The sequence below is a fragment of the Schistocerca nitens genome, chromosome 5 (assembly GCF_023898315.1).
Source record: "Schistocerca nitens isolate TAMUIC-IGC-003100 chromosome 5, iqSchNite1.1, whole genome shotgun sequence".
NCBI classification, from domain to species: domain Eukaryota; kingdom Metazoa; phylum Arthropoda; class Insecta; order Orthoptera; family Acrididae; genus Schistocerca; species Schistocerca nitens.
This window is the reverse complement of record NC_064618.1, coordinates 707,107,501-707,119,658: the sequence shown is the minus strand read 5'-3', so window position 1 is coordinate 707,119,658 and position 12,158 is coordinate 707,107,501. Positions and strand designations below refer to the sequence as shown.

Below are 12,158 nucleotides of genomic sequence, written 5' to 3'. Positions count from 1 at the left end.
CCTTGGCGGCTGCCTATCTCGCCATGCAGCAAATTTTGTATTGTGGACATGCACAAATGTGCAAATGAATCATGATGAATAAACCGCTTCAGCAGGATGGCAGATCTTTATTTCTGATCGAACTACTTTCGCAGCGTTAGAGCCATATTTTCAGGGATACTGATTTATAATTTATTCCAAACGATAAGCAATAGATAACCCAACTTTCTTTCTCCCAGGGTGATAAAACTGTTTAACCGTCAAGAAGTCAATAGTCGAGTTTAAAATAGAGCATAATGTGGGGTATTAGCCGAGCGGCCTAAGGGTCATGGACTGTGCGGCTGGTCCCGGCGGAGGTTCGAGTCCTCCCTCGGACATGGATATGTGTGTTTGTCCTTAGGATAATTTAGGTTAAGTAGTGTGAAAGCTTAGGGACTGATGACCTTAGCAGTTAAGTCCCATAAGATTTCACACACATTTGAACATTTTGAACATAATGTGGGGAACATCATCCTGATACAGGTCCGCAGAGACCGCCTAGACGGGCCTCATGTTGCCACGGCGATGTCAAGCCTTTGATTTCCTGTTTAGGGATGATGTGCCGTATGTTCTGCTCGATTTTAAATTGGACTACCAACCTCTTGACGGTTAAATAGTTTTATCACAATGGGACAAAGAAAGTTGGGTCGTCTATAGCTTACCGTGTGGAATAAATTATAAATCTGCATCCCTTAAGATGTGCCTCTAAAGCCGCGAAACTAGTTGGGTCAGAAATAAAGATTTATCATACAGCTGAAGCGATCTTATTTATCTTGCCGTAGCCCCGGCACGGCCTGTTCCTTTCACGAAGTGCGTGTGAAGAATGTCTGTCGCTAAACATCAGTATGAGCTCTAATTGCATCGATTTCCTCGTCGTAGTCATTTCGAACGACGTATGAGGGAGGTAGTAACATGTTGCCGGACTCTACTCGAAAAATCCACTTTAAGCCTATCTGTGCTGCACAATGCGTCTCTTGAGGGCGACTGGAGTTTGTTGAGCATCCCTGTAATGCTCTCGCGCTTTTGTTAATCCAACCTGTTTAGGGTGTTAGACTGGACATCAATACTAAAGAACCGATCTTGCCAGTTTTTGTAAGTCACTTCTTCCGTGGACAAATGAAATTTCCTTAATATTCTTCCGGTGAATCGCAGCCTGTTATCAGTTCCCAGTGACTTATCACCTGTACCGTAATGGAACGTGAAGGATCTTATTGGAAACAGTTCCGCCACTCACCATGCTATTCCAGACTACAGTGCAATTACCAATGAGCATAAATTTTTGCATCGTGAGTAATGACTGTTCAGGTATTTAACCACTACTACTTTAATAAATAAATACATGTCTTTATGCATATATTATAGCAATTGGAATGCTTTTGCGTAATAATCGTACAGTCACAGAGTCTCTATAGGTTTAATTTGTTAAGTTATGTGTCGGTTTGGCGAAACTCAACGCAGTATGCTTGATGTGAGAGTGTGCAATCTATTGTTATTTCACAGTAAGCATCCATCATGACCAATAGAGATGCAGATGATATACTGTGTCTGGACTGGTACCAAAAGACTATTGAATACATTCCTAGAACATCTAAACTCACTACAGCGAAACATACAGTTCACCATGGAAGTTGGTGAAAAACCCATTAACTTCTTAGATCTTAACATATGTGTCACTAAAAAACACATAATTTCAAAATTTACATAAAACTCAACAACAAACATGGTACTACCCTCATGTTCACAACACCCAATAAATAACAGACAAACATGCCGCCTTCCATCCCATGATGCATCGTCCCACAGCCACATCGATGTCAAAACACAGTTTCCAGACAGAATTAGATGCGATTACACGAATTGCGTCTGACAATGGCTATATGCCTGACTTAACTGATAATATTCTACATAATAAACAAAGAAGAAAAATGTTGCGTTATGTGTATGCCCACTCTGCAGCAACAGTCATATCTAAAACTAACTTGTACTCTATCCCATACTTAGGAATGCTACACGACAAATTACCCAAAACTCTCAAATTCGCAGCTATAAAACTTTTTTATGTAAGAGGTAGTGTAGCTCATATCTTGTTCAACAGCATGGACAGAAACAGATTTATTAAGTGACAGTGATGTTTATAAAATCATTTGCAGTGACTGCAACCAAACTGTATGTTGGTCAAACAGGCAGGGCTATAGCAACTGGGCTGATAGAACACGAACGCAGATGGAGATTACTTAGACCCCACCACTGCCGAACATGTGCTGAAGAAAGGACACACATACTAAGCCCATGCAGAAATGCTACATACAACGTCATTTTAATAGTTACATCTTAAAGGCGTGTACTCGTCTTGTTTATCTGCTTTGAGCTGACTTTACCAGATATAACGTGTTGATGGTCTACGAACTTTTAGTATCATACTAGATAATGGCGTAAAAGACGAAATCTAGACAGTACAGAAGAAAAATGTAGTAACATAGAGTCAAATGGCGATATATTCTTTAAAAAAATACAGGGCTATTACAAATGATTGAAGCGATTTCATAAATTCACTGAAGCTCCATTCATTGACATATGGTCACGACACACTACAGATACGTAGAAAAACTCATAAAGTTTTGTTCGGCTGAAGCCGCACTTCAGGTTTCTGCCGCCAGAGCGCTCGAGAGCGCAGTGAGACAAAATGGCGACAGGAGCCGAGAAATCGTATGTCGTGCTTGAAATGCACTCACATCAGTCAGTCATAACAGTGCAACGACACTTCAGGACGAAGTTCAACAAAGATCCACCAACTGCTAACTCCATTCGGCGATGGTATGCGCAGTTTAAAGCTTCTGGATGCCTCTGTAAGGGGAAATCAACGGGTCGGCCTGCAGTGAGCGAAGAAACGGTTGAACGCGTGCGGGCAAGTTTCACGCGTAGCCCGCGGAAGTCGACGAATAAAGCAAGCAGGGAGCTAAACGTACCACAGCCGACGGTTTGGAAAATCTTACGGAAAAGGCTAAAGCAGAAGCCTTACCGTTTACAGTTGCTACAAGCCCTGACACACGATGACAAAGTCAAACGCTTTGAATTTTCGGCGCGGTTGCAACAGCTCATGGAAGGGGATGCGTTAAGTGCGAAACTTGTTTTCAGTGATGAAGCAACATTTTTTCTTAATGGTGAAGTGAACAGACACAATGTGCGAATCTGGGCGGTAGAGAATCGTCACGCATTCGTGCAGCAAATTCGCAATTCACCAAAAGTTAACGTGTTTTGTGCAATCTCACGGTTTAAAGTTTACGGCCCCTTTTTCTTCTGCGAAAAAAACGTTACAGGACACGTGTATCTGGACATGCTGGAAAATTGGCTCATGCCACAACTGGAGACCGACAGCGCCGACTTCATCTTTCAACAGGATGGTGCTCCACCGCTCTTCCAACATGATGTGCGGCATTTCTTAAACAGGAGATTGGAAAACCGATGGATCGGTCGTGGTGGAGATCATGATCAGCAATTCATGTCATGGCCTCCACGCTCTCCCGACTTAACCCCATGCGATTTCTTTCTGTGGGGTTATGTGAAAGATTCAGTGTTTAAACCTCCTCTACCAAGAAACGTGCCAGAACTGCGAGCTCGCATCAACGAAGCTTTCGAATTCATTGATGGGGACATGCTTGATTATCGGCTTGATGTCTGCCGAATCACTAAAGGGGCACATATCGAACATCTGTGAATGCCTAAAAAAACTTTTTGCGTTTTTGTATGTGTGTGCAAAGCATTGTGAAAATATCTCAAATAATAAAGTTATTGTAGAGCTGTGAAATCGCTTCAATCATTTGTAATAACCCTGTAATTAATTGTAATACTGCAATATTATGTATTTTAATCATGTATTGTGTTTAATATTGTCCACTGCGTAAATTGTAATTTACATTGTAAATCGTGGTTGTTGCACAAGTGACTAGTATTCAGGCAGTTCTCAGCCAGTGTCACGACGTCCCAAACTACAGCATTACATCCGTGTAACCTGTAATACGATAATTTAGTATAGTTTAATTATTTAGTTCGTTTAATATTGCCCACGGCGTAAAGTGTAGGTAACAAAGTTAAAAAGGAAGTCTGATGCCCAACATTGTATGCAAGTATTGTATCTTCGTTTATGTTTCGTTGCCTAAGAACTAATGTCCCCTGCAGACGCTAGTCAGTTCTTTCCTGAAGATGGCCCATTAAGGCGCAAACTAGTTAGAAATAAACAAATATCGGTACAACATAAACATTCATGGCACTGAATGATGAACATGAAAGTAATAATATTAACTTCTTTAGAAACTTCTCCATTGCTGAATGCCTGTTTCACTGAGAGAGAGAAAAAATAATCTTTACAAACAACACACCTAATATTTGCCATGACATAAATACAACTAGATATAAAAGACTCATCTTCAATGTGTAGTACTGTCGTGGCAATAGAAACTAGTTTATAAAAACTTTTAAAACACAATGGGCTGATGTAAACAAATGATTGTGAAAGTATTAAGTTGTGACGTACATGTTACTGTGCTCTGTGTGCCAAACAACGAAGTTACCAGCAAAAATGTAAGTTAGTGCAGAATGAATTTTCACTCCGCAACGGTGTGTGCGTGTGAAGTTTGGATGATTGGAGATGAGGTACTGGCGGAAGGTCCCAAGTTCGAGACTCGGTCCGGCATACACTTTTAATCTGCCAGGAAGTTTCATGTAAGTTAATGCACTAACAAAATGACTAATAATGCTTATCACATAATGTACACACTGTAATATATTTATTTTCATGAACAGGACTCTTTTTCGACACACAGCCTCACTGCAACACAGCAAAGGAAACTAAACTCACTAATGTCTAATCACGCTAATCATATAATGTACACACTATAGCATATTTACCTTCCTGTACAGCAGTCTTTTCCGACACATAATCCCAATGGAACATGCAAAGGAAGCTAACCTCACTTCACACAAATTACAATGTAAAAGTAATTGCAAATTCATCTGATGATGGCAACATTGTGCAGAAACGTGTCGTGCTAATAAACTATGAACAACAGGTGACTGTTGCAGCATATATTATTTCATAAAATACTTACAGTATAGTCACATCCTTAAATAACATCCATGTAACATGGATAAATTAAAGAACAAAAACAGTTTACCTGTTATTTAACCTTAATAGAGACACTTCAGTCTTAAGGAACTATGGCATTATCCTTAACTCTCCTTTCTTTATCCTCCCCAGGACAGAAGATAAACAAGCAGCCGGCCGAAGTGGCCGTGCGGTTAAAGGCGCTGCAGTCTGGAACCGCAAGACCGCTACGGTCGCAGGTTCGAATCCTGCCTCGGGCATGGATGTTTGTGATGTCCTTAGGTTAGTTAGGTTTAACTAGTTCTAAGTTCTATGGGACTAATGACCTCAGCAGTTGAGTCCCATAGTGCTCAGAGCCATTTGAACCATAAACAAGCAGCTTCCACTTCGGAGTTGCCTCTGCTCACGGTAGCATCCTAACAGAATGCTTCCTGTAACACAACTCACCAGCCCTCTGGCCGACGGACAACTAAATTTGTCCGTCCGTGCCAAGTGACGCTCTGCGTCGTCGAGTTAAGAGTCGATACAAAGCGCCTCATGGCTGTCTTTGAACGTGGTTACGAAAACCTCTTCGTCGAAAGCACGTTCACTAGATCACTTCGTAGCTAAGTTAGCCGCGACGCAACGCCGATCTGCAGCTGATTGTCGTCCAACATATCCACGTCCAATGTCATGTTTAACCAAGATTGATGAGTTTCTTCTTATGCACGAAATAATAGGACGCAGTATTCCACAAGAGCGATCATGAGGATGGTGCACAAAGTAAAGGTAAAAACTTAATAAATATCGAACAAATGCTGAGTTTTGCCATGCCCGCATGATGCGATGTAATCAAATAAATCTCAGTTATGGTATAGCTGTGCTCAAAACAGACATGTATAATCTAGATTCTTCAAATGTGAATTTTTTCCTGGCTGCAACAAGGAAGTGACTTTCTAGACTGGATTTGCAAGGGCCGCAGGAATAAGCAAACATCAGTGGAATGGCGTGTACAAGGTGTACATAAAGTCCGGGAACACTTTCAATTATTTATTGCACAAGAAATAAACATTGTGCAGATGTCATATATATTGCATTTTGAAGAAAAACTCTGAGAGTCTTTCTTTTTTTTTTTTTTTTTTTTTTTTACGAACATTCGATATGCGAACTACGAGTGACCCGGCAGACGTCAATACGGTAATCGAATTCTTGTGCGATGTCCTTAAGTTAGTTAGGTTTAAGTAGTTCTAAGTTCTAGGGGACTGATGACCTCAGCTGTTAAGTCCTACAGTGCTCAGAGCCACTTGAACCATTTGAATTTGGAATTCTTTCCATACCCGTCCCAGCACGGCATCGTCGACTGTGGTAGTCGCTTCCAGTATTCTCTCCCGGAGCTCTGCTACATCACGTGGTAGAGGCGGTACATACACCAGATCTTCCCCACAGAAAAAAGTCAAACAGAGTGAGATCTGGTGATCGGGGAGACCATTTCATGAAACAGCTGTCCCCTTCTGTAGCACGCCCGATCCATCGATACGGCAGCTGTGTGTTCAGGTACCCACGAACTTCACGATCAAAATGGGGTGGAGCCCCATCCTGCCGAAAGATGAACGGGGAATCCGATTGAATTTGAGGCACGGGATGTCTTTGGACTCATTATGAATGTCACTAGTACGTGCTCCACATTCACTTCACTCACACTGGGACGTCCGCTTCTCTTTGCCGGTCATAAGCAACTCGTCGTAATTAATCTTAATATTGAGTAAATAATAAAGTATAATTCTCAGATGTTTTCTCTAACTCTCTATTATATATAAATAAGAATTGTTGTGCCAGTGGTAAATGGTCTTCCTTGTTGGTGGCTTCTTACCGTACTTGGTTCTAAACATCCTTGGAACAGCTGTAGCACAGTTGTTTTTGTGGTGTCACCGCTAGACACCACACTTACTAGGTGGTAACTTAAATCGGCCGCGGTCCTGTAGTACATGTCGGACCCGCGTGTCGCCACTGTGGGATCGCAAACCTAGCGCCACCACAAGGCAGGTCTCGAGAGACGGAGGAGACCTCAGCCCCAGTTGTACGGACAACATAGCTAGCGATTGGACGTGCTAAGCCTTGCTCTCATTTGCCGAGAGATAGACAGTAGAATAGCCCTCTGCTAAGTTAAATGGTGACCACCTAGCAAGGCGCCATTTGTATCAGTGCCTATAGCTTACTAATATTCAAGAGAGATGTATTCCAAGGACTAATTAAAAGTTAAGTAACAAGCATCTACGTACTTTTCTTCTTATTCATTTATAAGTTCTCATGTTCCAGACTTCACGCCCGTCTGCGTTAGCCTTGCGTGCCCTATCGGCTACAGCATTGTGTCTAGGCTGTATGGTCTAGACACAACAGTTTTTGTCGAACTCCAACACACAGACAGCTCGCTCCGCACCTGAACTCATATCAGGGCAGGGCGAGGTTTGGTCAAACAACGCCTATTAGTAATTTTTCAAGAGTTTTCGAAGTCTGTGGTAACGTGTGGACGTGAATTGTCCTGCAGCGAAACGACAAAATGGGTCAAATGGCTCTGAGCACTATGGGACTTAACATCTGCGGCCATCAGTTCCCTAGAACTTAGAACTACTTAAACCTAACTAACCGAAGGACATCACACACATCCATGCCCGAGGCCGGATTCGAACCTGCGACCGTAGCGGTCGCGCGGTTCCAGACTGAAGCGCCTAGAACCGCTCGACCACGACGGCCGGCCCAGGTTTGATCTAATAGCTCCTCATCAGTTGTTCGAGCTACTCATCCCAACTTAACCCTTGCAATACCAAGGAATGGCAGGGGGCGAGTACTTCGTGTCCGTCTTTTAAAAGTATTGTCATCTAGTCAGTTACCTTATATTTTAAAATTTTGAAAAATCATTGTTTTTAAGAATCTTTTACGAAATTCCATAAACGTTTTAAGCTTTTTAGTTAAACTGGACCCAAAAATTAAGTCTAAATAATAGATGTCACCTCCCACAATGAACGTTATTCAGTGTTCTCAGGTTCAGGCCCTTACTACAAACAAAAAGTAAATTTTGAGTAACATTCAATAAAAATCAACGAAATTTGCCTTTTAATTTTGTTTCGTGTTGGTCATTAAGTGCCCCCAGCTTGGTAGTACACCTTATTGTAAATGCATAGATATTGTTAAGAGTGTGGTAAAAGATATTTTCAGGTTCTGGGCCCTACTTACATGACAGTACTACTTTAAAAAGACTTCTTTAAAAAGTCAACAAGAATTAACGAATTTTGTTTCGTTTTTTCAAATTCTTTAAGGGTTGGTATAAAGTACACTTCCCTTGGTAATGCACGCTGTGGAAAATGCGTTGGTGTTGCTGGCGTTAAGTAATGTTAGTACCACAATTCAAAGGATTCTATTCACTTCCCGTCTGTAATGTTTAATCGCCCACATCTCACTGCCGTACAAGGCTACATTCCAGAAAAATATTTTTAGATGTTGACATATCTGTCTTTTTAAGAAAAATTGTGCTTCGTATCGTAACTATGCATTTTATATCCTCTGTACGTACACCATCTCTGGCTGTTTTGTTATGCGTATAGCAAAACAAGTCAATTATTTTTTGTGTTCCATTTCCTAACCTAATTCCCACGGCTTGTCCGATTTAAATTGACTACATTCCATTACTTTTATTTTACTTTTGTATGTGTTCCTACCATAACCTCTTTTGAAATAGTAACCACTTCGTTTAAGCGATCTCCCCTTGAGGTCTCTGACACAGTTACAATGTCACTGGCAAAACTCAAAGTAATTATTTCTTCTCCTCTAACTGTAATCAGAATTTCAAATTTTTTCTTGGTTTCGTGTACTGCTTGCTTAATGTACAGATGTTAACGGAGCAGGCTACAACCCCGACTCTTCCTTTCCCTGTTACCGCCTCCATTGTTACTGCTTTTTGATTTCTATGGAAATTGTAGATAGCCTTCCTGTATGTTACCGCTGCGCTTCAGAATTTCAAAAACTGTATTCCAATCAACATCATCAAAAGGATTCTCTATGGCCGGATGTACTCATCTGATCAAATCAACAAATTATATGTAAATTGAAGATGGAGAGGGGAAGAAAGGAAAGGAAACACTGCTCTCAGGAGCATCGGGATATCGGCGGCGACGAGTGCAAATGTGTGCTAGACCGGGATTCTAACCTGCTTACTAGTTAGGTGCGTTAACCACTGCGCCATCCAGGACACAGCGTTATCACGGCTGCGCCGACTACCTCCGGCGAATCCACGTTCTCATCGACCACCACCTACACATTCATATCACATCTACAAATGTTATAAATGTAGGTTTATTTTTCTAAGGTAAGTCGTCGTGTTCTGTTCGTATCCTACGAAATGATATGGCGACATTTTGTATAGAACTTGTGTTGCTATAGCGAGACTGCCGCCAACATCGGATAACGCGCACACCTCTCGTATGTACAGCCACGATGTGCAGGAACTTGGAACGTAACAGATAAGGAGATGCTAGGGGAACATGAGGCGCGTGTGTGGATGTGTCGGGACACTGGAAGCTGCTTGTACTGCCACAAGCCAGGGTGCCCTGCTGGAAACAAGTGGGGCAGGCGCCAGGGCACGCGGGTCTAAATATATTGCCTGGAGCGCCGGCCGCTCTCCAGCAAGAGGTTGGCCACACCGCCCCGGTCATAATACAAGCAAGCTAGGAGACTTGCATCTCGAGTAACAGTTCACCAACGCCAGGTAAATCTATAGGAGTACGAGGGAAATATGAGCGTTTCTCATATTGACTTAAAGAGGGCGTTGATAAACGCGAACGAAAAATAAAAAAAAAAAAAAAAAATCTGGGCACTAATAAATATGAAATGCAGAGTAATGATATTTCGGGAACACATTTGTCTAGATAATGTATTTAAGTGACTAATGTTGCAAGATCAACGTTAGCGCGAGAAAGGCCAATGAAAATGTGGCAGGTTGGTACATTAATGCACGCCGCTGTGGCCGAGCGGTTCTAGGCGATTCCGTTCGGAACCACGCGGCTTCTACGGTCGCAGGTTCGAATCCTGCCTCGGGCATTGATTTGTGGGATGTCCTTAGGTTAGTTAGGTTTAAGTAGTTCTAAGTCTAAGGGACTGATGACCTCAGATGCTAAGTCCCATAGTGCTTGGAGCCATTTGAACCATTTGGTACATTAATAACCAGTGTAACCGCCAAAATATTGAATTCAAGCCTGCAAACGTGCATGCATTTTGTCGTATGAGTTTCTGACAGTTTGTGGGATGGAGTTCCATGCCTACTGCACTTGGTCAATACAGGGACTGTTACTGCTGGTTGTGGATGTCGTGCGATGATGTTGTCCCATACGTGCTCGAATGGAGACGGATCTGGTGATCGAGCAGGCCAAGGCAACATGTCGACATTGTGTAGTTTTATAACAGCAGTATATGGGAAAGTGTTATCCTGCTAGAAAACACCTCTTGGAGTGCTGTTCATGAAAGGCAAAACAACACATCGAATCGCCAAACTGGCGTTCAAATTTTCGGTGAGGTTGCGTGGGATAGCCACGAGAGTGCTCCTGCTGTCACATAAACTCACACCCCAGACGATGACTCCAGAAGTAGGTCCAGTGTGTCTAGGCATCTACATCTACATCCAAACTCCCCAACCCACCTGACGTTGTGTCGCGGAGGGTACCTTGAGTACCTCTATCGGTTCTCCCTTCTATTCCAGTCTCGTATTGTTCGTGGAAAGAAAGATTGTCGGTATGCCTCTGTGTGGGGTCTAATCTCGCTGATTTTATCCTCACGATCTCTTCGTGAGATATACGTAGGAGGGAGCAATACACTGCTTGACTCTTCGGTGAAGGTATGTTCTCGAAACTTCAACGAAAGCCCGTACCGAGCTACTGAGCGTCTCTCCTGCAGAGTCTTCCACTGGAGTTTATCTATCATCTCCGTAACGCTTTCGCGGTTACTAGATGATCCTGTAACGAAGCGCACTGCTTTCCGTTGGATTTTCTCTATCTCTTCTATCAACCCTATCTGGTACGGGTCCCACACTCATGAGCAGTACTCAAGCAGTGGGCAAACAAGTGTTCTGTAACCTACTTCCTTTATTATTTAAGCAGCAGGAGGGTTCCATTGGCAATACATGATGGAAAAGAGAAACGGAAATGTACTGAACCCTTCATAACAACGAACAGACCAATAAAAAAAATAAAAAATAAAAAAACCAGTCACGTGCGTATGTAGGTAAGGCAGCACGATACATATCCAGAGTTACCAATAATTCACTGTACAGTAAAATCCAACATCAAGAATCAAAATACAATATAACACACATCGAACCACACACTGACTGCAGACTGTCTAAAACTCCGTTAATCATGTGCGCCAATGCAATGGCTGTGCTCATATCCACATCCGGTTAACAGACTATCCCAGAAATGTCGCGAAAAACTTGTAAGGGAGGTGGGGCGCATCATAAGGATTGTGAATTGCATTGCAACCCACGGCCACAAACGTCAGGGGTAAGTGGTAGCAGAGGTCGAAGTTCGGAAAGGAAACAAGAGAGTGATTCATTTGAGACATTTACTGGACATAATGAGTACACATGATTTACGACATGAATACAGCTCTTACGTTAGAACAGATGCTCGAAGTTTGCACTCTCAGGCGTGGCACGTGATGTGTTGGCAGAAGAGCCAACACCGTGTTGCTAGAGGAGGCCGAAAGGCACGCGTTTAAGCTCACGCAGACTGGCGTGAGGTCTGGAACAATTAAAGGAGTTATAGTAGCCAAAAATAGTACATAGCTTCTGGAATACTTAACTTTAATCCATAATTGGAGAACATCGCTCTTGATGATACATTAATTACAATCTCAATATAAACTGGTAATGGCGCCTTGCTAGGTCGTAGCAAATGACGTAGCTGAAGGCTATGCTAACTATCGTCTCGGCAAATGAGAGCGTATTTGTCATTGATCCATCTCTGGCAAAGTCTGCTGTACAACTGGGGCGAGTGCTAGGACGTCTCTCTAGACC

General features: G+C 42.5%; 1 protein-coding gene across 1 annotated transcript in view; it reads right to left on the bottom strand.

Annotated features, from left to right (window-relative positions):
* LOC126259978 (uncharacterized) overlaps positions 1 to 11,776 on the bottom strand; it is a 694,543-nt gene extending 682,767 nt beyond the window's left edge. The window contains exon 1 of the mRNA XM_049957109.1: positions 11,756 to 11,776. The gene's annotated coding sequence lies outside the window, so the exon portion shown is untranslated. The remainder of the gene's footprint in view (positions 1 to 11,755) is intronic.
* Positions 11,777 to 12,158: the final 382 nt, after the last annotated feature.